Here is a 22,807-nt window from a genome sequence, read left to right on the forward strand (position 1 = left end):
GAGATGCCGGGAGAGGTGGAGAGGATAGATAGGTGGACACGGAAGGAGAAAACATGGGTGAGGAAGAGAGAGAGAGAGAGAGAGAGAGAGAGAGAGAGAGTTAGAAAAGTTCTGTTGAATTATATATCCGACTTCTTTGTATTGTTGTTGTTATTATTATTATTATTATTATTATTATTATTATTATTATTATTATTATTATTATTATTGTTGTTGTTGTTTATATTGTTTTATTATTATTATTGTCATTTATTTCAGTTTTTATTTATATTCTTCCTTCTTTCCTTTCATTACTTTTGCATCTTATTTTCTTTCCTTCCTTTTCTAGTCTCTCTCTCTCTCTCTCTCTCTCTCTCTCTCTCTCTCTCTCTCTCTCTCTCTCTCTCTCTCTCTCTCTCTCTCTCTCTCTCTCTCTCTCTCTCTCTCTCTCCCAAGTGGAAAACTTAAAAATTATATTTGTGAAGTTTAGATAGGAGGATAAAAGGAGAGAGAGAGAGAGAGAGAGAGAGAGAGAATCATTCTATCGTTTCATCTTCTACAACATTTCATTCCCTGCACCTTCATCACATCCATCATTCTCCGTCATTCATTCTCCTTTCTATCTTATCTTTCCCCTCGTTTTATTATATTCATCGTGGCGTTTGCTTAGTTATCACCTCCTCTATCACTCTGCAGCCCTTTTCCTCTCCCTTTGTTTCGTTCAATTCTCGCCCTTTTGTCCCAGTATTAAAGGTGGTTTTCACTTGACATGGTTTTCAGTTGAGCTACTTAAAAAAGCGGGAAAATATTGATGAGGTAAAAAGTTTTGCGTGATTTTATAATGTGATAAAACTGTTTGTTATGGAGAGGCAGACTTAATTTTGCTGGTTTTCATTTTGGGGTAAGTGATCTCCGCTGTCTGTCTGTCTGTATGTCTAAGTTTGTCTCTGTCGGTCTGTTTGTATGTCTAAGTTCTAAGTTTGTCTCTCTGTCTGTCTGTTTGTCTGTCTGTTTGTAAATTTGTCCTTATCTTTCCATTCGTATGTTTCTGTTTCTTTGTCTGTCTGTCTGTCTGTCTGTCTGTCTAAGTTTGTTGGTATGTGTATATGCAACTATTTGTATGGTTTGAGTGTGTCTGTCTGTCTGTCTGTCTGTCTGTCATGCACAAATTAACGGTTTTTTCGTAGTCTCCCTATTTTTTTTATCTTCGTGTCTTTTTTTTCCTTTTCTTTTTTCTCATCTTCCGTCCACTGTCTACTGTTCACCTGTTTGTTTGTTGATTTGTGTCTGTCTGTCTGTCTGTCTTTCTGTCTGTGTGTCTCTCTCTGTCTTTTGGCTGTCTATTTCTGTCTTCGTTTGGTTCTGTCTCCAGTGTCTGCTTACTTCGGTTTATCTCTGTCTGTCTGTTTGTCTGTCTGTCTGTTTGTCTGTCTGTCTGTTTGTATGTATGTCTGTCTCTGTCTGTTGGGTGTCTATCTCTTTCTTTGTTTTATCTTTTTAGCCTTTATCCACTGTCTATTTGCTTCGGTTTATCTCTGTCTGTCTGTTTGTCTGTGTCTTTCTGTCTGTCTGTCTGTCTGTCTGTCTACCTCTCTTTGTGTGTTCCCTTAAGCTTATGTAATTCTTATTTCGTGGTTACGTCATCGGTCTGTTTATCTTCGTTTCTCTCTCTCTCTCTCTCTCTCTCTCTCTCTCTCTCTCTCTCTCTCTCTCTCTCTCTCTCTCTCTCTCTCTCTCTCTCTCTCTCTCTCTCTCTCTCTCTCTCTCTCTCTCTCTCTCTCTCCACATAACAAAGTTCCAAGGGTAAAGACAGTGAAGATGAAGCGGAATAGGAATGTTACAGAGCGTAGTGAAGACTGGAGAGCATTGATGTTTAATTGTTATTATCGCTTCGTCACCGCTTCCTTCACCTTCCCTAAGTGCTACTCGGGGAGGAGGAGGCGCGCAGCGCTTCCTTCACCTTCCCTAAGTGCTACTCGGGAGGAGGAGGCGCGCAGCGCTTCCTTCACCTTCCTAAGTGCTACTCGGGAGGAGGAGGCGCGCAGCTTCCTTCACCTTCCTAAGTGCTACTCGGGGAGGAGGAGGCGCGCAGCGCTTCCTTCACCTTCCCTAAGTGCTACTCGGGGAGGAGGAGGCGCGCAGCGCTTCCTTCACCTTCCTAAGTGCTACTCGGGTAGGAGGAGGCGCGCAGCTATTCCTTCACCTTTCCCAAGAAGCACATTGGGGCGTGGAGCGGAGCCCTCAGCTCCGCCTGGGTGGTCGAGATGGCCCTCGGGTGCTGGGGTGCTGGGAAGACGCCAGATCCTCGTCACGCCGTGCTACGTGGCGAACGGGGTGGCGTCCTAAGGAGGGAGGTGGCGTTGGCCTCTCACCTGCAGGTGCTGACGTGCACCACTGCAGGACGCCGGGCTGTGGCCTGCTTCAGGCCGGCGAGACGCGAGGTGAGGGTACGCGAGGTGCACTGATTGCGGGTGTTACGCCAAATGCTACTGGGGGGAGGAGGAGGCGTGTACCGCTTCCTTCATCTTTCCCAGGAAGCATATGAGGGCGGGAGCGGACCGCTCAGCCCTGCCCCGGTGGCCGAGGTGGCTGGAGTGCTAAGGTGCTGGGAGGACACTAGATCCCCGTCACGCCGCGTTGCGTGGCGAACGGGATGGCGTTGGCCGCTCACTTGCAGGTGCTGACGTGCACCACTGCAGGATACCATGCTGTGGCCTGCTTCAGGTCCAGGGCAGGACCTGCGGGAGGCCTGACTCACTGAGCAAGAATGACCAGTTGACATGGATCTCAATCGGCTTGGGTACCAGTTGTCTTGATGACCACGTGTCTTGAGTGTCCATTGCTTTATGGACCAGATAACCTGAGTACCAATCGCTTAGGGACCATTTGACTGAAAATTCATTTAATCTTCATTACATTTTTTCGTTCATATTTTGTGTTCTTAAAAAAAATTCTTAGAAACACATAATTCCAATAAAACTCGCAAGAAAAAGGTAAAAGAAATGGCTGACTTCTTCTAAAAGGTTCATGTTTACTTCCTCTCCTTTTTTTCCTCCATCTTCTGTTATTCTCTCTAATAATCCCGCGACTCTTTTATGATCCCAACAAGAGCAGCATCAAAGGCATTTTTCCCTCAGCCTCTCTCTCGTTTCCTTCTCCTCCTCCTTCGCCTCCCGAGCCCTTCCCTCGTCTCGCCCACCTCTGCGGACCGTTGGCAGGGTTGCGACACTGCATCAAAGGCGACGCACTGTTCCCGCGCTCCCCGCCTCGCCATCACCTCAAGCACGCCGCGCCCTCTTTGTCCCCGCCCCGCTGTTACGAGAGTGTCGCCAGTTGTTGTGTGTTTTTATCCCTGCGTGAGATTGTGTTTGAGGTTGATTGGGTGTGGCTTGATGTGGTTTTGGAGTGATTGAGGCATGGATCATCGAGTTGCCGGAGTGTCTTGAAGTAGTGGAGGTGGTCGTAGTGGTGGTGGTGGTGGTCGTGGTGGTCGTGGTGGTGGTGGTGATGATGGTGATTGTCGCATGCCTAGACTGACGGATTTTCTTATTTGATTTTTTCTCGCATTTTTCGTTTCTATTTATTTCTCGTTCATAATTGTCACTTTTTTCTGCTGATTTGTGTTAATATTTGTCTTATTTTCGCCACGTTTTTTTCTTGAAAGTCTCGTTTATTTACTATATACTTATTTATTTATTTATTTATTTATTTATTAATTTATTCAGTCTATGTATTTACTTACCTATTTATCGATCTGCTATTCATGCCACTTTCTCTTCCGTCTGTGTCACTTTCTCTTGCCATAATTAATTCCTCTCCAACATTTGCCATTCCATTTTCTTGTAACTGCTCCATAGAATAATCTCTCTCTCTCTCTCTCTCTCTCTCTCTCTCTCTCTCTCTCTCTCTCTCTCTCTCTCTCTCTCTCTCTCTCTCTCTCTCTCTCTCTCTCTCTCTCTCTCTCTCTCTCTCTCTCTCTGATTCACCCAACTGATGGATAAATTAATACTTCGTTTTTAGAAAGTGACAAAAGGAATGAAGAGAAGTTAAAATTCATGTGAAAAGAGAGAGAGAGAGAGAGAGAGAGAGAGAGAGAGAGAGAGAAATTAAAAAAGACGAATAAAAGTAAAAAATCAATTCCTTTCCGGCTTCCACTATTGATACCAAACTCCTCCTCCTCCTCCTCCTCCTCCTCCTCCTCCTCCTCCTCCTCCTCCTCTTTTTCCTCCTCGACAGGCTCTCCAGCTCCTCACTTCGCTCCCTTCCATTCATTCCCTCTCGAGCCAATATTTTTCAGGTCTCAGGTAAATTAGAAGCAGAATCCAGTGTTTGAGTTCCGAAGCACCTCTTGCCTCTGCCACCTCATTGAAAGGCCGGAAGTTCAGATTTCAAGGATAGAAGGGACGTGTCTTTTTTCTTCTTATTTCTTTCTTTTCTTTTCTTTCTTTTTTTTTTTTTAGGTTTCTATTGTCATTTTTTTCGTGATTTTTGTTTTGGTTGGCTTTGGATTAGGTTTGTTTTGGTGTCTGTTTTGTTGATGTTGTTGTTTTGTGTGTGTGTGTGTGTGTGTGTGTGTGTGTGTGTGTGTGTGTGTGTTTTAGTGTTGTTTTTAGTGTTATTTTGTTATTTTGTGTTTTCATGTGTTCTTTTTTCTTTTCTTTTGTTTTCTTTTTTTCTTTCTTCTCTTATTTTCCTCTCCCTCCTGCTCCTTTTCTCCTCTTCCTCTTCTTTTCCTCCTCCTCCTCCTCCTCCTCCTCCTCCTCCTCCTCCTCCTCCTCCTCCTCCTCCTCCTCCTCCGACTATTACTAGTACTACTACTACTCCACTAACAATAAGGCAACAACAACAACAACAACAACAACTACTACTACTACTACTACTACTACTACTACTACTACTACTACTACTACTACTACTACTACTACTCCTCTGTATTCACTTTGCTGGCATGTTCATCCCTGCAGAGATAATATAATAAAGTGTATCCCTGTTATTGCATAAGAGAGAGAGAGAGAGAGAGAGAGAGAGAGAGAGAGAGAGAGAGAGAGAGAGTACTTCAAATATATATACAATTTCTTTCCTCTTTGCTCTTTCCACTTTTACTCTTCCTCTTATACCACTACCCCCTCTTCTTCCTCTTACACCACTACCCCTCCTCCTCCTCCTCCTCCTCCTCCTCCTCCTCCTCCTCCTCCTCCTCCTCCTCCTCCTTTTCCCGGGAACTTACCTCCATACCTTTTATATCTCCGTAAATTGAAGCCAAATGGAGTTACTATTACAAAGGAGATCGGGCAGGTAGAAGCGAACCAGACAATGTTATGCCACAGAGCACCTCAAGGCCGGGCGTCTGGTCCACTTACATAAGGATCTTGGGTCTTAGTAAAGGAGAGGGGGGGCAGACGAGGAAGAGGAGAGGGGTCACTAGTGATGGCAGGAATGGGAGAATGGTTTTGTGATTGTGTGGTGAGATGGTGAGGGAGAGGGAGGAGAGGGAGAGAAGGATGGAAAGGAGGGAAGGTAGGGTTTGACGTAAGGGAGAGTAAAGAATATATTATGTAACATGGAAGGAGAGAAGAGGCGTAGGAAACAAGGATTGATAGAAGGAGAAGTGGATAGGGAATAGGAGCGAATGAGATAGAAAGAAATTTGAAAGGATGAAGTTAGAGAGAGAGAGAGAGAGAGAGAGAGAGAGAGAGAGAGAGAGAGAGAGAGAGAGAGAGAGAGACCAACAGACAAAGAAAGAAAGGAAAAGAAGAGGAGGAAAGAAAGAAAGAAAGAATGATGTGTAGATTGACAAGGGAAAGAAGAAAAGACAGATTGATAGACAGACATACAAAGGAAGGAAGAAAGAAAACGGAAAGAGATGAAAGAAAAGAGGATAAGAAGAATGATGTGTGAAGTATCAAATAAAAAAAGAAAGTAAAGGAGAATAGGAAAGGAATGCGTGGCGAAAACAGATAAATAGAAAGAGAGAAAAAGGGAGACAGGAAATGAAAGAAAGAAAGAAAAAGAAAGGAGGAATACAGACACACAAACAGACAGAGAAAGGAAGACAGGAAATGAAAGAAAGAAAAAGAAAGGAGGAATAATGTGTAAAGTATCAAAGAAAAGAAAAATGTAAAGGAAAAAGAAAAAAGAATATGTAGCTGTAACGGACAGATAGAGAAAGTAAGAAAGGAAACAGAAAGAAAAGAAAGGAAAAAGGAAATAATGTGTAAAGTTTAGAGAAAAAGGGAAAAAAATAAATGACAAAGGGAAAGGAATTGGTTGGTGGAATTTGAGCCAAGGAATCACGAACCGTACCCATGAAAGGAGGCAAAGGAATATTTCGTAAGTAAAGGAATAAATAAGCAACATTGAATAACATTTCTTACTCTCCTTGACTGAAATACCAAAGAAGGACACGAGAAAAATAGAACTAGGAGTCGTTTATATTTTTTTCCTTAACTCTTAAACAATAAAGATGTGATTCTTATTTTCCTTTAGTTTTTTATACTTAATTCCTTTTTTTGTTCGTCTCATGATATTCTTTTTTTTTAGTTTTAGATAGTGTTTACATAGCATTTTTAGCTTTTATATTTTTTTACGCTCTCTCTCTCTCTCTCTCTCTCTCTCTCTCTCTCTCTCTCTCTCTCTCTCTCTCTCTCTCTCTCTCTCTCTCTCTCTCTCTCTCTCTCTCTCTCTCTCTCTCCACGATGATTTTTATTTCGAAGACGTAAAAAGAAAAGTAAAGGAGCGATGAAGACCCATCAGAACCTCTTCCACACACCTCATTACGGAACCAGCCCCCTCCCCATCCTCCTCCTCCTCTTCCTCCTCCTCCTCCTCTCCTCCTCCTCCTCCTCCTCCTCCTCCTCCTCCTCCTCCTCCTCCTCCTCCTCCTCCTCCTCCTCCTCCTCCTCCTCCTCCTCCTCCTCCTCCTCCTCCTCCTCCTCCTCCTCCTCCTCCTCCTCCTCCTCCTCCTCTTCCTCCTCCTCCTCCTCCTCTGCTCTGGCTCGTAAACTTCCCCGAGCCTTCACAACAGAGAGGTAATTGAGTGATCCTGTGGCGGGGAGGATCAGCAGGTTCCCTCAGGCCTCTCAGATAAAAAGTTTCAAACACGCTCGCTTCACTCGGCTGGCGCTGTGGTCGCCGCTCGGGGCCCTAAGCTGATTGGCTCTTTTGGACGGCCGTTCTGCCAATCCAGTAACGCTCCAGGCTCCGAGGAACCTATGAGAATTAAGGATTTTGCAGTTTTCCATCAAGTGACGCTTAAATCAGGGTTTTTTCCACTTCATGAATTCACAAGTTTCCCCTCAAGCCTAATTTTTTTTTTTTTTTTTTTTTCTTCTTCTTTTTCTTTTCTCCTCTGGTGATTTTTTTGAGTTTATTGATAATTCACCGGTAAGTTTTGTGCGGCAGTGAAGCGTGAACGCCACAAAGGGAGTCGTTAGACGCAATTTAGTTTAATTTAAGGACCGAAGGATTTCAAATTATGCTTTATATTTATTTTTCGTATTTTATTTATGTTTTGAGCTAGTTTGAAAGTTTGGTAACACGTCCCTCGAGGATGTCAGCTGCAGGTGTCAAGGAATTTGCGTGTGGTTATTTAAGTTTCCTAACTATTTACACGCCCTGACCTTCAGTATTCTACAAAGTTTGTTCTCTATTTAGAAGGTAAAAATAGCTTGTATACGTAATTAATTATAAGAAAACTTAAAGAAAAAAATTACACTTAACATGATAAATAAAACAATCACCACCACCACCACCACCACCACCACCACCACAACAACAACAACAACAACAACAACAACAACAACACTATTACCAGCACAACTAACACCACCACCAGAAGCAGGCAGGGAAAATTACAGAGTATACCTTTCACTGGTAAACTCTGGAACTCCCTGCCTGCTTGTGTATTTCCGTCTTCCTACGACTTGACTTCTTTTAAGAGGGAGGTTTCAAGACATTTGTCCTAGAGACTTTTGGTTAACTCTACTAACATTTTAGGAACTGGCAATCAAGTGAGGCTTTTTTGTTATATTTTTTTGTCCTTGGCCAACTTCTCCTCCATAAAAAAAAAAACGCCAACCAAAATCCAAACAACAGCAATAACAACCACCGCCATGACCACCAACAAGCATTATATCCACCATCACATTAAACCTGGCACCTATTCCTTCACCACCACTACCACCACCACCACCAATAACACCCAAGAAAGGAGAATATTTAATGGTGTAAAATTCCCATTAGAAAACGTGGACTTTACAACCACCACCACCACCTGTACCCCGGTCCTTACAAACTCTACGGTGATCGAGTGTCGCGTTTCACTAGCACTCTCCTTTCCCTCCCGCCCCGCCACCTGCCGCCCGACACGTCCTCGCTACAAAACACGCACCACGCCAGTTTATCCTTAATGAAAACTATTTGTAAGCATGTTTTTCCCTAACTTTATTTCTAAACTTTCTTTTTCTGGCTATGTATTTTTTTTTCTCTTCCTTTAATTTGTAAACTTTCTATAGTTGTTTCTGTTTTCCTTTTTTGTTTAGTTCAATTTGTATTTTTTTGCATCTTTGTGTAATTCTTAAACTTTCAATGAATGGTGTTAATTTTACTTTCTCACTTACTCCATTTTTTTTCTTCTCTTTACTTAAAAGTTTCCAGTTTTATTTTCATTTTTATCTCTTTTCTTTAGTTTCCGACAATATTGTGCCTGTATTTCTGTGTAGTTTTATTTCATTGTTGTAGTTACTCCTCTCTCTCTCTCTCTCTCTCTCTCTCTCTCTCTCTCTCTCTCTCTCTCTCTCTCTCTCTCTCTCTCTCTCTCTCTCTCTCTTCATTACGAGTTTTATTTCATCACTTCCCTTCACGTTAAATTCTCTTCACGATTTTTATTTTTGTTTACCTTTCCTGTTTCCTCCCCTCTGATCCCTATTATCTTTTTTTCCATACCTTCGCTTCTCTTTTCTCATCTCCCTCTTGTTTGCTTTCCTTTCATCTTCTTCGGCTCTCCCTTCCGTCCTCTTCCTCCTCCTCCTCCTCTTCCGTTCTTCTTTTGTATTTGCTTTTCGTTTGCTGTGTCCTTAATTACTCGTTCGATTTTTGTGGCAATTTCCTGTGTGTGTGTGTGTGTGTGTGTGTGTGTGTGTGTGTGTGTGTGTGTGTGTGTGTGTGTGTGTGTGTGTCGTTGTCTTCCTATGTGTTTCTGTGTTTGTGTTCCTCGTATAGATACTTTCTTTGTTGCTTTTCTTTGTTTACATCGTCGTTGATTGTATATATTCTCTCTCTCTCTCTCTCTCTCTCTCTCTCTCTCTCTCTCTCTCTCTCTCTCTCTCTCTCTCTCTCTCTCTCTCTCTGTTATTGTTGATTAGTTGTATATAAAACGTAACATGAAGTAAGAGAAGGGGCAGGTATAAAGTCATTCTCTCTCTCTCTCTCTCTCTCTCTCTCTCTCTCTCTCTCTCTCTCTCTCTCTCTCTCTCTCTCTCTCTCTCTCTCTCTCTCTCTCTCTCTCTCTCTCTCTCTCTCTCTCTCTCTCTCTCTCCTAGTCAAACACTGGTGCCGCTCAACAAACAAGTGTTCCACCCCTTTGAGAGCTAAACAAACGAAAGAACCGAGCGTTACTTTCACGTTACGAGACTTGGATCACTTTTCTTGAGTTCACCCTCTAATCCACCATTTTCTCTCTTTCCATCTCCCTCTCCTTCCTTTCCTTCATAGTCTTTCTCTCCGTTTTCACTAAGTCGCATGAAATTTTGTCATTATAATTGCTTTATTTATTTGTTTTAAGAATATGCATTTTCTATTTATTATTTTAAGGGTAATGGTTTGGTTTGTTTGGTAGTAGTAGGTGTAATAGTAGTAGTAGTAGTAGGAGGAGGAGGAGGAGGAGGAGGAGGAGGAGGAGGAGGAGGAAGAGGAGGAGGAGGAGGAGGAGGAGGAGGAGGAGGAGGAGGAGGAGGACGGGGGGAGAAGGAGGAGGAATACATATATAGGAAAGACGAGTGACAGAAGGCCTTGCGACCTATAACGAGGTCACTCGATTACTATACTACATTTACAGAAGCAACATACTTAGTAGGAGGCAAGGATAGAAGAGGTGAAGCTCCTCCCCACCCACCACTCCCTCCGACGTTACCCGGCAAGAAATAGAAAGAAAAATATACCCCATTGGGAAATTTATACAAGAAAGAAGGGAAAAAAAGAGTACTAATGTAACTACTACTATCGCTAAGGAAAGAGATATCTAGTGTAACTACTACTATCGCTAAGAAAAAAAATATCGGAAACAATTTTCTCAATGAAACTTGTTTAATTTACTTTTGAACGTAGCTACCGTGTTAACTTGGAACTACGGACGATGGCAGCTTGTTCCAGTGTTCAACTATTCTTACGTTAAAAAGTTTCTTCGCAAATCAGTACGGTATTAAATCGCTGTCCTTTAAGCTTCAGGCCGTTATTTTTGATACTGATTGCGAAAGCTCAAAAAGATTTTCGTAGTCTGTCTTATCTATATTTTTAAGCATTTTGAACGTTTGTATGAGGTCACTTCGGTTGCGATGATCTCTAAGGAAAGACATATCTAATCTTTTGAGACGTTCTTCATATGACAGACCACGTATTCCGGGGATTCGTTGCTCGTCTTTCCACGCTCTCTAATTTATTAATATCTTTTTGATAGCATGGAGACCAGAACTGGACTGCGTATTCCAAATGCGGTCTCACTAATGACGTATAAAGACGCGTTAAAGGAAAGGAGGAAAGGGAATGAATAGAAAAAAGGAATCAGCAACAGAAGAAATGTGATTATTAAGATTTTCGTGAGAGAGAAAGAAAGAGAGAGAGAGACAGACAGACCAGACAGACAGGCAGACAGACAGACACACAGAGACAGAGAGAAAAGAAAAAGAAAAACATAACTACCCAGCCAACCAGTCACCCACACACCCAACCTGAGTAACAGACACAGACAGACTTTCCCACGAACACAGACAGATAGGGAGAGAGACAGACGGGTAGCCTTGTATTGCCTCACCATTACTACTCGTCCCTTATCCTTCGTCCCTCGCCCTTCCCCCCGACTCACCTCGGCCTGGTCTGGTCTCCGCAACCCGCCACTCAAGCCCCTAAGTTAAATATGCAAATGAACCTCGCAAAGTTAGGCAGGAAATTACCAGCCAGTGATATTCTGCTTCATTTAAAAAGCCATAATACCTTTTAAGTAATTTTTTATATAATGTAGTGCCCTTTATTAGGAGAGAGATTGTTATTATATTATCTGTTAGAGTTATTTTAATGTGTGTGTGTGTGTGTGTGTGTGTGTGTGTGTGTGTGTGTGTGTGTGTGTGTGTGTGTGTGTGTGTGTGTGTGATGGTGCATTGTGTCTTGATGTGAATGTGGTTTTATTTATTTATTTATTTATTTATTTAGATATTATTTTGTATATTTTTTGTTTATCTTCTCTTTTACTTTGTGAGAGGGGCTCGTGGGCCGGTGATGGACTTAAAGGAAGGTAAAATAAATTATATCATTTAAAAACATGAACAATAGATGAAGAGATTTTCAATGCATTAAGGCTGTAATTTGTATTGTCATTATTGTATTATTGGTGGTGGTGGTGGTGGTGGTAGTAGTAATAGTAGTAGTAGTAGTAGTAATAGTAATAATAGTAGTAGTAGTAGTAGTAGTAGTAGTAGCAGTAGTAGTGGTGGTGGTGGTGGTGGTAGTGGGTGTGATGGTAGTAGTGGTAGTGGTGGTAGTAGTAGTGAAGCTGTTAATGGCGTTGGTATTATAATCAATAACAACACCATTATTAACACAAACGAAACAATTGAAAGCAGCAGAAACAACAACATGAATTAAACAACAGCAACAACAACACTACGCCCACAGTATTACTCCGCCTTTTTCTCTTCCTTGCTGTGGCCATCATCTCCTAAAGCAACATAATGAAGCACGTCTATGAATCATGTCAAAGTTATAATGATGCTCTCAGCGCTCCCCAGTGAGAGTGTTTAACTTACTCTCCCTCTCACTCTCCCTCTCACCCCACTGTGGTAATTAGCGTGGGGAGAAAAAGCTGGTCCCAGGTAACAGTATGTCGCGGGGAATTAATTCACACAGGTGAGCCTCGTACAGGTCATTAAACGCCGCCTAAGTGAGTGTTTTACCCAGGTGTGTGTGTGTGTGTGTGTGTGTGTGTGTGTGTGTGTGTGTGTGTGTGTGTGTGTGTGTGTGTGTGTGTGCTTCTTATATATATTATCCTATTATCTATTTATCTATGTGTGTGTAATTCACTACGTCAATTCGCCGCGTAGTGTAGTGGTTTAGCACTTAGTTCAACTACAGAGAAGGCCCAGGTTCAAGTCGCAGGCGCAGCGAAGCAAATGAGCGAACTTCTTAATGTGTGTAGCCCCTGTTCACCCCTCAGCAAGTTGGTATAGGATATAACACGAGGAGTTCTAGCCTCGCTGTTCTAGTAAGTGGTGTGCGATGTGATCTCATTCTTACCTGAAGATCCGTCAGTACGAATCCTGAGCTCTTTCTTAGGGAAACGACTCACACACACACACACACACACACACACACACACACACACACACACACACACACACACACACACAGAAGTAATTGGTGCTAAAGTTCGATTTCTGAGTATGGCAGGTTTGTTTACTGTGTTGAAGGGAGAAAGGAGAGTGAAAGGAAGCTGGGAAGAGGAGGAGGAGGAGGAGGAGGAGGAGGAGGAGGAGGAAGAACAAGAAGAAGAAGAGAAAGAGGAAAAGGGGAAGAGAAGGAGGAACAAGAAGAGGAGGAGGAGGAGGAACAAGAAGAAGAAGACGACCAACTGTACGGTAACTTTTCAAGCCATAGTGAAGGTAGTTTGCGATCCTCCTTTGTTTGCTACACTCAATTTATAGACAGCGAGGCGAGAATTGGCGGAAAGAGAGAGAGAGAGAGAGAGAGAGAGAGAGAGAGAATTATCTTTTCGTAAACTTAATTCGGGCATTCGATTTCCTATTTTATATATTTTCCTATTTCTTCCTATTAAGAGAGAGAGAGAGAGAGAGAGAGAGAGAGAGAGAGAGAGAGAGAGAGAGAGAGAGAGAGAGAGAGAGAGAAACCAAACTTACCTCTTAATAACCTCACATTCATCAACTCTTTTAAAATCTTCCCTACTTTCTTCCTTCATACGTGAGAGAGAAAGGCACTCCTACCTCCCCGCGTCACCTGAGAGGCTTGGAACCGTCTCTCCCTGCCTGCATGCCTTATGTAGATGCGGATGGAGGAAAACTGTATATGAATAATGAAATGAGAGACACCGGCGTTCTTAAGGGCCATACGCTGCGACACAGACGAGAGAGGAAGTACGATTGAATTAACTCATGTAAGATTAGATTTCCTGCAACACCCTTTCCTTCCCTCCTTTCTTCATTTATTCGCCCTCCTTCCAGTGCCTGCTTCTTGCCTTCCTTCCTTCCTTCCTTCCTTCCTTCCTTCCTTCCTTCCTTCCTTCCCGGCTTCCTTGCCTTATGCATTTTGGTTTCTTTTTTGTTTACCGTTTATTGTTCTTCTTTTCCTTTCTTTTTCTTGTTTTTCTTCTTATTTTCTTATCAGTTTTTATTATTTCTACTGCTCCTTTTCTTCTTCTTCTTCTTCTTCTTCTTCTTCTTCTATTTCTTCTTCTTGTGACAATACTACCGTCCCATTTTATTTTTTCTTATTGTTTTTTTCTCTTTTTGTCTCTGTTTTCTTCTAATATTTTTCTTCCTTTCCTTTTCTCTTTCATCTCGTTTTAGTACGTGTTTATGCTCATCGTTTCGTTTTATTTCCTTTCTTCCTTGTTTCAACATTTTTTTTTTTTTTTTTTTTTTTTTTGTAGTTCTCATCCTCTTTCAATTTCTCTTTCTCCTTCTTCCGCTCTTAATCTCCTCCTCCTCCTTCTCCTCCTCCTCCTCCTCCTCCTCCTCCTCCTCCTCCTCCTCCTCCTCCTCCTCCTCCTCCTCCTCCTCCTCCTCCTTGTTCTTAATTTGCATTACCTTAACCTTTCGATATCTTCTTCCTCTCCTTTCTTTCCTCTCCTTTCTTCCCTCCTTCTTGTCTTTAACGGTTTCATTCATCCTTCATTTATTCCTTCCTATCCTTCCTTCCTTTTAACAATCCTTCACTATTCCCTCTGGCCTATCCATTCTACTCTTTCCTTGTACTTCCTTACCTTTCCTCCTTCTCTCCCCTCCTTCACTCTCTCTCCTTCCCTCCTCTCCTCTACTCTCCCCTTGCTGTTTCTCCGCCTTGGGCCAAATAGCGCACCAAAGGGCCAGTAAAAAAGGCAGTTACCGAAGCCGAAATAGCACGGTCTGATCCCCGAGTGAATCCCGAGCGGCCGTGACCGAAGCATCGAAGCCTCACGAAGCAACGAGGCGGCGCGGGAATTGAACGGAGCATTAAGTTTCATTTGCCGTTGTTTCTTAATTGGTGTTGGGCTGCCCCTAGTTATTTCGGGGGCTTAAAGTAGCTGACTCCACCACGCACGCTGGCAGGCAAGCAAGTAGGCAGGCGGGTACGTAGGCAAGCAGGCAGGCAAGCAGGCGACACTATTACGACACCATAACGCTCTCTCTCTCTCTCTCTCTCTCTCTCTCTCTCTCTCTCTCTCTCTCTCTCTCTCTCTCTCTCTCTCTCTCTCCTATTTCCTTTTCTATCTTCACCCTTTGTCCTCCTCTTCCTCCTCCACCTCTACGTCACCACACCAATCAACGCCTCACCCTCCTTCACCTTCCCATCCTCCACCTCACCATCCTCTTGTCCTTCCCATTCCCTTTCCCCTCTTCCCTCCACCCCACTCCATTGCTCCTCCAGATTCCACATCCATATTTAGTAGTGTGTGTGCTGATTGCATAGCCTCACGGACCGTACACACACACACACACACACACACACACACACACACACACACACACACACACACACACACACACACACACACACGTAATAAGACAAACATATATACGTTTTAGAGCGACAAACAATGATATATTGGTAACAAGAGTAACGCACGAACTTAACGTATCTTGTGTGTGTGTGTGTGTGTGTGTGTGTGTGTGTGTGTGTGTGTGTGTGTGTGTGTGTGTGTGTGTGTGTGTGAGGTAAATTGGCTCTGTTTCCTCGAAATTCGCGTGGCACCTTCCCCTTTCAGTGCAGTTAACATAGTAATCTAAACTGCAGTAATGATAGAAATAATGATGATGATGATGATGATAATAATAATAATAATAATAATGATGATAACTGTGATGAAAAGAAACAAATAATAATAGTAATGATATAAAGTGTGCCCTTTTCTTTATCTCTTTTCGTTGCCTTGGTTCAGTTTTCCCCTCTTACATAGAAAATAGTAGTAGTAGTAGTAGTAGTAGTGATAGTGGTTGTAGTAGTAGTAGTAGTTGTTGTTGTTGTTGTTGTTGTTGTTGTTGTAGGATTCGTAGTAGAAGTTATTGTAGTCGTAGTTAGAGAGAATATAGTAATAGTATTTTTTGTTGTTGCCGTGATAGTAGATGTAAAAAATATAGTAGTAGTAGTAGTAGTAGTAGTAGTAGGGGTAGTGGTGGCGGTGGTGGTGATGCTGGTACGTAGTAGTGGCAGTAATTAATTCTCTCAAATGCACCAAAGCGACTCGTACAACAAACCTGAGTCACAAGTTGCAAGGAAGTCACTCACCAGCACACCTTGACAGCACACAGAGGCATTGCTGGGACGAGACGCCTTTCCCTAACCAGTATTCAGAAACGCTTTGCTCCCCCTACTACGATCGTGTTTTTCCTGTTAGTAATGTAGAAATCTTGTTAATATCGTCACTAGAACATTGGAAAAACATACAAAAATGCCCGTGTAACTTCGATTAGAGGCCTTGAAAGTAGTGAAGGTGTGGCGCAGAAGTGTTTCAGAATGTTTTTTGACACGTAACACCTTCTCTTCACAACACGCCAACAGGAAACGGACGCATCTCAGTCTGATTAAGAGATAATTTAGTATGCAAAGCAGATAATGGCCTTCATTTGCATGTCCTCAAAATTCCGTGCAGTTGTGAATGGTGAAGGAGCGACAAATGAAGGAAAGGAGGGAGAGATAAAGAGCGACAGATGAGAGAAGAAAAGTGGAAAGAAAAAAAGAAAAGTGAAATTCTCGTAGTTTAAATATTTATTGAGCTCAGCAGTATAAAATTAGCCTCGACTACGTAATAAAGTAGTAGAGTTATAATAAAACGCTGGGCTAAAGGAGAGGCGATTTATGATATTGAAATTAGCATAGAGATTGTGTGTATAAATTAATGTATAGTGAGACATAGGTGGGGGTTGGGGGAGAGGGAGAGGGGAAGAGATAAAAGCGTTGTGTGTATTGAAAGAGAAGGTTAGAGTTTTGTATTAGGAAAAGGAAGATGCCGCGCAGTTTTGATGATGAAATAAGCCTACGAGAGAGAGAGAGAGAGAGAGAGAGAGAGAGAGAGAGAGAGAGAGAAAATTATATATGCACAGCGAGATGTCTGAGTCACAAGTTGGCTTCCAGAGTACAGTGAGTGAGGTGCATCTCAATTCATTCTCTCTCTCTCTCTCTCTCTCTCTCTCTCTCTCTCTCTCTCTCTCTCATCACATTTCCTTCCATCGTATTCAGTTTCTCTTCAATTTTCTGTGCTCCTCTTTTTTCTATTTCTACATATTCTCTCTCTCTCTCTCTCTCTCTCTCTCTCTCTCTCTCTCTCTCTCTCTCTCTCTCTCTCTCTCTCTCTCTCTTTCTCTTTCTCTCTCTCTTATATGAGGTAACTAATAAAAACAAGGCTTCTTCTCGTCCTGTATTTAATAAAGGAATTCATAATTGCCGCAAATTAAGACGAGGAAGGGAAGTAAGGAGGGAGGGAGTGAGGAAAGGAAGGAAGGAAGGAAGGAAGGGGGAGAGGGAAGGAGGGAGGAAAGAGAGAAGGATGGAGGGAGGGGGAGGGGGGAGAAGCCACGGAAAAAAAAAAATCAAGGGAACCAGTAAAGGTGTAATTTTTATGATGGTAAATATGGGTGATATTAACTAAGGGATGCAAGTTTTTCTTAATTAAGTTTTATTTCCCATTAGTTTTTCCCTTGTCATAATTGCTGGTCTGATTTTTTTTTTATTCATTTTTTCTTGACTAAGTTATATTTGGTTTCTTTTTTCCTTTTATCTGTTGAGTGTTACTTTTCTAGAGAATTGATAGATGATATATGTCTCTTATTTTCCTTTGTTTTTTTCGCATATCTTGCTTTCGTTGGTAGCAGAAGCAAGAGTAATAGCAGAAGTAGCAGGAGCAATAGTACAAGTAGCAGAAATTTAAACATACGAACGTAAGAAAATAAGTAGCAGGAACAATAGCAGGAGTAAGCAGTAGGAGTAATACAAGAAGTAGCAGAAATAAGAATATATATACGAACATGGGAAAATAAGAGAAGCTGCAAAAAGCCTCTAGGCCTATACGTGGCCATCCCTTTATGAAACATGTCTACCTCTTCCCACTATCGTCCCCATCCATAAATTTATCTAATCTTTTAAATCTCCGTAATGCCTCGGTACTAACAAACTGATTACTGACTCCCTTCTATTCATCTACCACTATTTGAGAACTAATTCTTTCCTCTTCTATTTCCTAAACCTAAATTTGTCAAGCTGGAAACCCTTTATTTCTTATTCTATACTGATTACTGAACCTGAAAATTTTGGCTTAGTATTTGTTATAACCCCTATACCACTTAGACTTCCATCAGGTCCCTCTCTTAACCTATGTCTCTCTAAGGAATGTCAATTAAGTAGTGGCAGTTGTAATTTCACCTCTATCCGAAATACACCTCTCGTAGTGGTAGTAGTAGTAATAGTAGTAGTGGTAGTAGTAGTAGTAGTGGAAGTAGTGGGTAGTAGTAGTAGTAGTAGTAGTAGTAGTAGTAGTAGTAGTAGTAGAGGTAGTAGTGGTGGTAGTACTAGTAGTGTTAATAGTTTTAATAGTAGTAATAGTAGTAGTAGAAGTATTAGTATTAGTATTAGTAGTGGTAGTAGTAGTAAATTGTTTGTTCTTGTGGTCTAGCCACTGTAGAAGGTTCTTTGGGAGTGATAGAGGTGCGAGGGAAACACACGAGTAACAGAAGTCCGGTATATTTCCCCAAATACAGAAGAGGGTGTACAGCGCGTCTCTCCCCTAGCTAGCGCGGGAAGCTCCTACCGTGTAGCCTGGCGTAAGATGATGCCAGGCTGCACGTTGTCGTACAGACACTAGCTACTGACTAACCCACACCTCCCTCCCCCCTTGGAGCTCATAGCGACGTCTTGAGCTTCATGCTGGCGTGTCCCGGCGTTGACGTAGTCGCTCGGAACGTCTAGGGCCAGGAGGAGCCTGGGGTACTGCATCATCAGCGGCAGGGGCAGGTGCTGGGTCTCCGTCTCCGGGCGGCACTGGGCGTAGGTGAATCCTGTTGCGTTGGATGGTGCGGCCACTGGGGAGGCGGATGTCATACTGGCGGGGCCTTGGTTGTGCCTCCACTGTCCCTGTCTGGTACCATCTGTGCGACACTGGGTCCTGGATGCGTACGCGTTGGTGAAGGGGCAGGACTGGAAGCTGACGGGCCCGATTGTTGTAGTGACACTGGACGTCGAAATCTCGCTGGGTGGCACGCATTTCACACTCTTCAGCGTTTGGCTGCCATTCTGGCCGAAAGGAATTCGGGTGGGCAGGGACACAAGTGCGAAGAGAGTGGCCAAAAGAATCTGTGCCGGAGAACGTCCAGAGTGGTTAGGGTGTTCCTCATCTCTAACAGTCCGCGGTCGAAGACTTCGGTCCTGATGTTGCCTGAAGGCGCCACCTTGAGGATAAGGTGCTTCAACGACTTAACAGCGGCTTCTGCATGACCATTGGACTGGGGATGATGCGGTGAAGTGAGGATGTGTTGGACCTTCCAGCGTAGTAGGAAGTCCGAGAACGCCTTGGCAGCAAACTGTGGACCTCCGTCGGTGCGTAGGCGGACTGGGGCACCGTGGTCGCTGAAGTACTTGCTGAAGTGATCTATCGTGGCGGCAGTAGTAGTGTTGCTGCCACATGGGTAGACATCAGGCCAGCCAGACAGTCGGTCAACTATGACAAGGAAAGATTTCCCTGCGACTTGAAAATAGTCAGCCGAGATGGACTCGTAAGGTCGCGTCGGCTTGTCATCATTCCTGTATACTTCACGCTGTTGACTGGGAAGGAGCATCTGGCAGGCGTCACAGGCACGGACAACATTGGTGATGTCTGAATTGATCCCGGGCCAAAACACTGTTTGCTGAGCTCGGCGCTTGGTGGCTTCAGCTCCGCGATGGCTATCATGCAGGCGTCGCAACACAGACTTGCGGGACGCTGCAGGTACTACGATGCGCGGACCGTATAGGACTAGATCGCCATCACAGTACAGCTCATCACGGATCTTCCAGTAGTCGAGTAGAGTGGAGTGTAGGTCGTAGCGATGACAGGGGAACCCATTGCGTACGCAGTTCAGGAGCCTGATGTAGGTCTCATCGGTGCGTGCTGCCTGCTGGAGTTCTTCGAGTTGGACGTCTGATGTGGCTGGCTGCGAGTCGTCAGATGAGGCGAGGGAATATATCGCTCGTACGGTGACTGCTGCATGAGCTGAGACGTCAACTAACATGTCGTCTTCATCTGTAGGGCTGCTGACAGGATGGCGGGACAAGGCATCAGGAATACAGAGTTTCTTGCCGGCACACCAACGAGCAGTGAAGATGAATGGTGACAGTTTTTCTTTCAGCCTTTGTAGCCTGGGATTCTCGACTGCATCCAAGGTGTAGCTGTTAAGTATGGGGATGAGTGGGCGGTGGTCTGTAACATGTGCAAATGTCTGAAGTCCTTTGAGATAATATCCACACTTATGCATCGCCCAAACTGTGGCTAACATTTCGAGTTCGATTGTGGCGTAACGTGTTTCTGTGTCTGTCAAGAAACGTGAGCCACACTGTACCAGCCGGAGGTGGCCTCCTCCATGATCTTGTAGCAGGGCGTAGCCGACACCATAGAGTCTGGATGCGTCCGTCTGAAGGATGGTGGGCAACTGCGGGTCGAACACGGCCAATACTGGAGGACTGGCCAGTGCCTTCTTCACCCGTTGGAATGCAGTGTCGTGGTCCACGGTCCATGTAAAGGCACGCCTAGGACTCATAAGTGGGCGTAGTGGCTGTGCTGCTGTCGAGATTTCAGGGGAGAACTCTGTCAACTGGTTGACTAGTCCCATGAAGGATCTCAAGTCAGTGATGTTGGCTGGTGTGGCGAACTCAGCGATGGCCCGTACTTTCTCAGGGTCTGCAGATATCCCTTCTGTTGAGAGCACAAATCCACAGAACGTAACTGCGGGTCTTGCAAGGGCGAATTTCTCCGCATTCAGGGTGATTCCACTGGCCCGGCATCGTGCGAGAACTTCGTTGACTCGAGACAAGTGGGGCAGGAGTTCCTCGTCGTACAGGAGAACGTCGTCGACAACCTTGACGCAATTTGTGATCCCCTGAAGAGCTACATCTCCTTTGCGGCAGAAATCATCACCAGTCGCAGCGAATCCCATAGGGCCCCGTAGGTACTTGTAGCGACCGTAGGGCGTTATAAAGGTTGTCAAGTGTTGATCCTCTGCCGCAAGCTCCAGCTGCCAGTACCCGTGAAGAGCATCAACGGTAGTGAAGTACTTGGTACCTGGCTTGACACTCCTGATGGCACTGAAGGGCGTGGGAGACGGGTGGGCGGGCCGTGAGACTTGACTGTTCAGTTTAGATAGGTCTGTGGTAATGCGTACTCCTCCCTTGGGTTTGGGCACCGCAACAAGTGGGTGGCACCACTGTGAGGGAGCATCACCAGCTGGAGCAATGATTCCTTGAGCCTCCATGCTGTGTAGTTCCTGCTTGACGTCATCTTGGTATGCCAAAGGGATCTGCCGTGGGGTATGTATAGCGAACGGCTGAGCATCATCCCGCAAGTGGATACGCATCGGGGGCCCCACCATGGGGCGGAGCGGCATCGTCTGCAGATCCTCTTTCTTGACAAGTACATCAGCATACTCTTCCAAGAAGTATGACTTGGCCTGTTCAGGAGTAGTGTTACTGTTGAAAGGCAGGTGTGGCAGGAAAGCATGGGGAACGGAGACGTCATCGCCTGCTGTGATCTCCAGTACTCTGTTGGTTTCGTCAACAGTCTCGGTGTCTCCATTTCTCACAGCGGCGTGTGTCACCTGTGCAATAGGGGCAGGGAACCGCTCAGGGATGAGGGCTAGGTCCCTGCATGCCCTGTAAGACAGCAAAGGGACAGGTATGTCTGGATACACATGAATCCACTCCTCAATGCTGTGTCCTTTGACCGTCATCTTCACCTGTACAGAACCGATGACAGGCTGCATGGGTGATCCATCAGCGCTGTACGTTGGCCTCTGTGGAGATGAGTGGAGGTCAGCAAGTGTCAGGCCAATGTCGTTAAGGTGGTCTGCTCCAATGATGGTTGTGTCAGCACCCGTGTCCGGCAACAAGGTAAGTACACCTGTCCCCTTGACATGACTAATCTCGACGACTACAAACGGAGAAGTCTCAGATGGGGTGTGTGTGTTGTCCATAATATGGCGAACACTGGGGTACTTGTTCTTGTTCCTCGGGTACGGTCCTGGTGACTTGTTACACTTGGCGAGGGCCGAGGAGGATGCTGCAGGTTTGGATGAGCGACAACACCTGTCAAAATGACCTTGTTTTCCACAGCATTTGCATGTAGCGTTGATGGCAGGGCACCGTGGCATCCGTACTCGATGGCCCTTTATACCACAGTTGCTACAGATAACTAGTGCTGCTGAGCATTCTCCTTTAGCATGTGGGCGTCCGCAGCTGTCACATGCGTCTGAGAGAGGTTGAGTCGGTGCAGAGGCGTGCTGCCTTGCCTTCTTGTCCTTCTTGTACCTTGACACAGCACAGAGGGCTTGTGCAGGAGAAGTGATGGCGTTGGCTGTGCGTCTGGCGGCCTCAAATGCGTAGCAGTGTTGCACAACTTTATCAAGTGAGTGTGTAGGGATGATGCCAATGAGTTCCTGCACTAACTCCTGGTCAATCACTCCCATGAGTATCACTTGTTTCATCTGCATTTCTTCGCAGTCCGTGTTGCCCCCTTTACACACATCCACAGCCTCTACTAGATTCTTGACTCTCACAAAGAACTCATTAAACTGCTCTCCAACACTCTGACGGCAGCTGAACAGTTCTCGTCGCCGTAAGGCTTCATTGGTCTGAGCCTTGAAGTAACTATCAAGCGTGGTCAGCAGGTCTTCTATCGGTGTTGAGTCGTCTTGAGGAATCTGAAGGCGATAGTGAAGGGTGTGTAGTACCTCTGGGCTCAGGCAGGCTCTCAGTTGAATGTGACGTTTACTGAGAGGCAAAGTAGTCAGGTCCGTCATCACTGCGTAGTCGCGCCATCGTCTGCTCCATTCTCGAAAAACCTGGTAAGGCACGTCAGGCTGTAGAGGAGGAGGCGGTGAGATGACAGCTTTGGCGTGTGAGTGTGGCGGCCTGGGTGGCGGGGGAAGACGGGGCGAGGAGGGCGGGAGGGTGGGGGCTGGATGACACCGCGCCCGCCCCAGCTGTAGACACTGCAGAGCTCATACCCTTACTGAATGCTGAGAGAAGGGCAGCAAACTCGTCCTGTCTGATAGCTGCCTCCTGTTTGCGCAGTTCCTGTTCCTCCTGCCGTCGTTTCTCGTCCTCCTGCCGGCGTTTTTCGTCCCTCTCTTCCATGTACTGTAGAAGGGTGAGTAAGTCTGACGGTGGTGGT

General features: G+C 44.7%; 1 protein-coding gene across 21 annotated transcripts in view; it reads left to right on the top strand.

The window, feature by feature from the left end:
• LOC123519336 (cyclin-dependent kinase 14-like) overlaps nt 1-22,807 on the top strand; it is a 374,184-nt gene that overhangs the window by 343,198 nt on the left and 8,179 nt on the right. The window lies entirely within an intron of this gene.

Source organism: Portunus trituberculatus, chromosome 45 (assembly GCF_017591435.1).
Source record: "Portunus trituberculatus isolate SZX2019 chromosome 45, ASM1759143v1, whole genome shotgun sequence".
Taxonomy (NCBI): Eukaryota; Metazoa; Arthropoda; class Malacostraca; order Decapoda; family Portunidae; genus Portunus; species Portunus trituberculatus.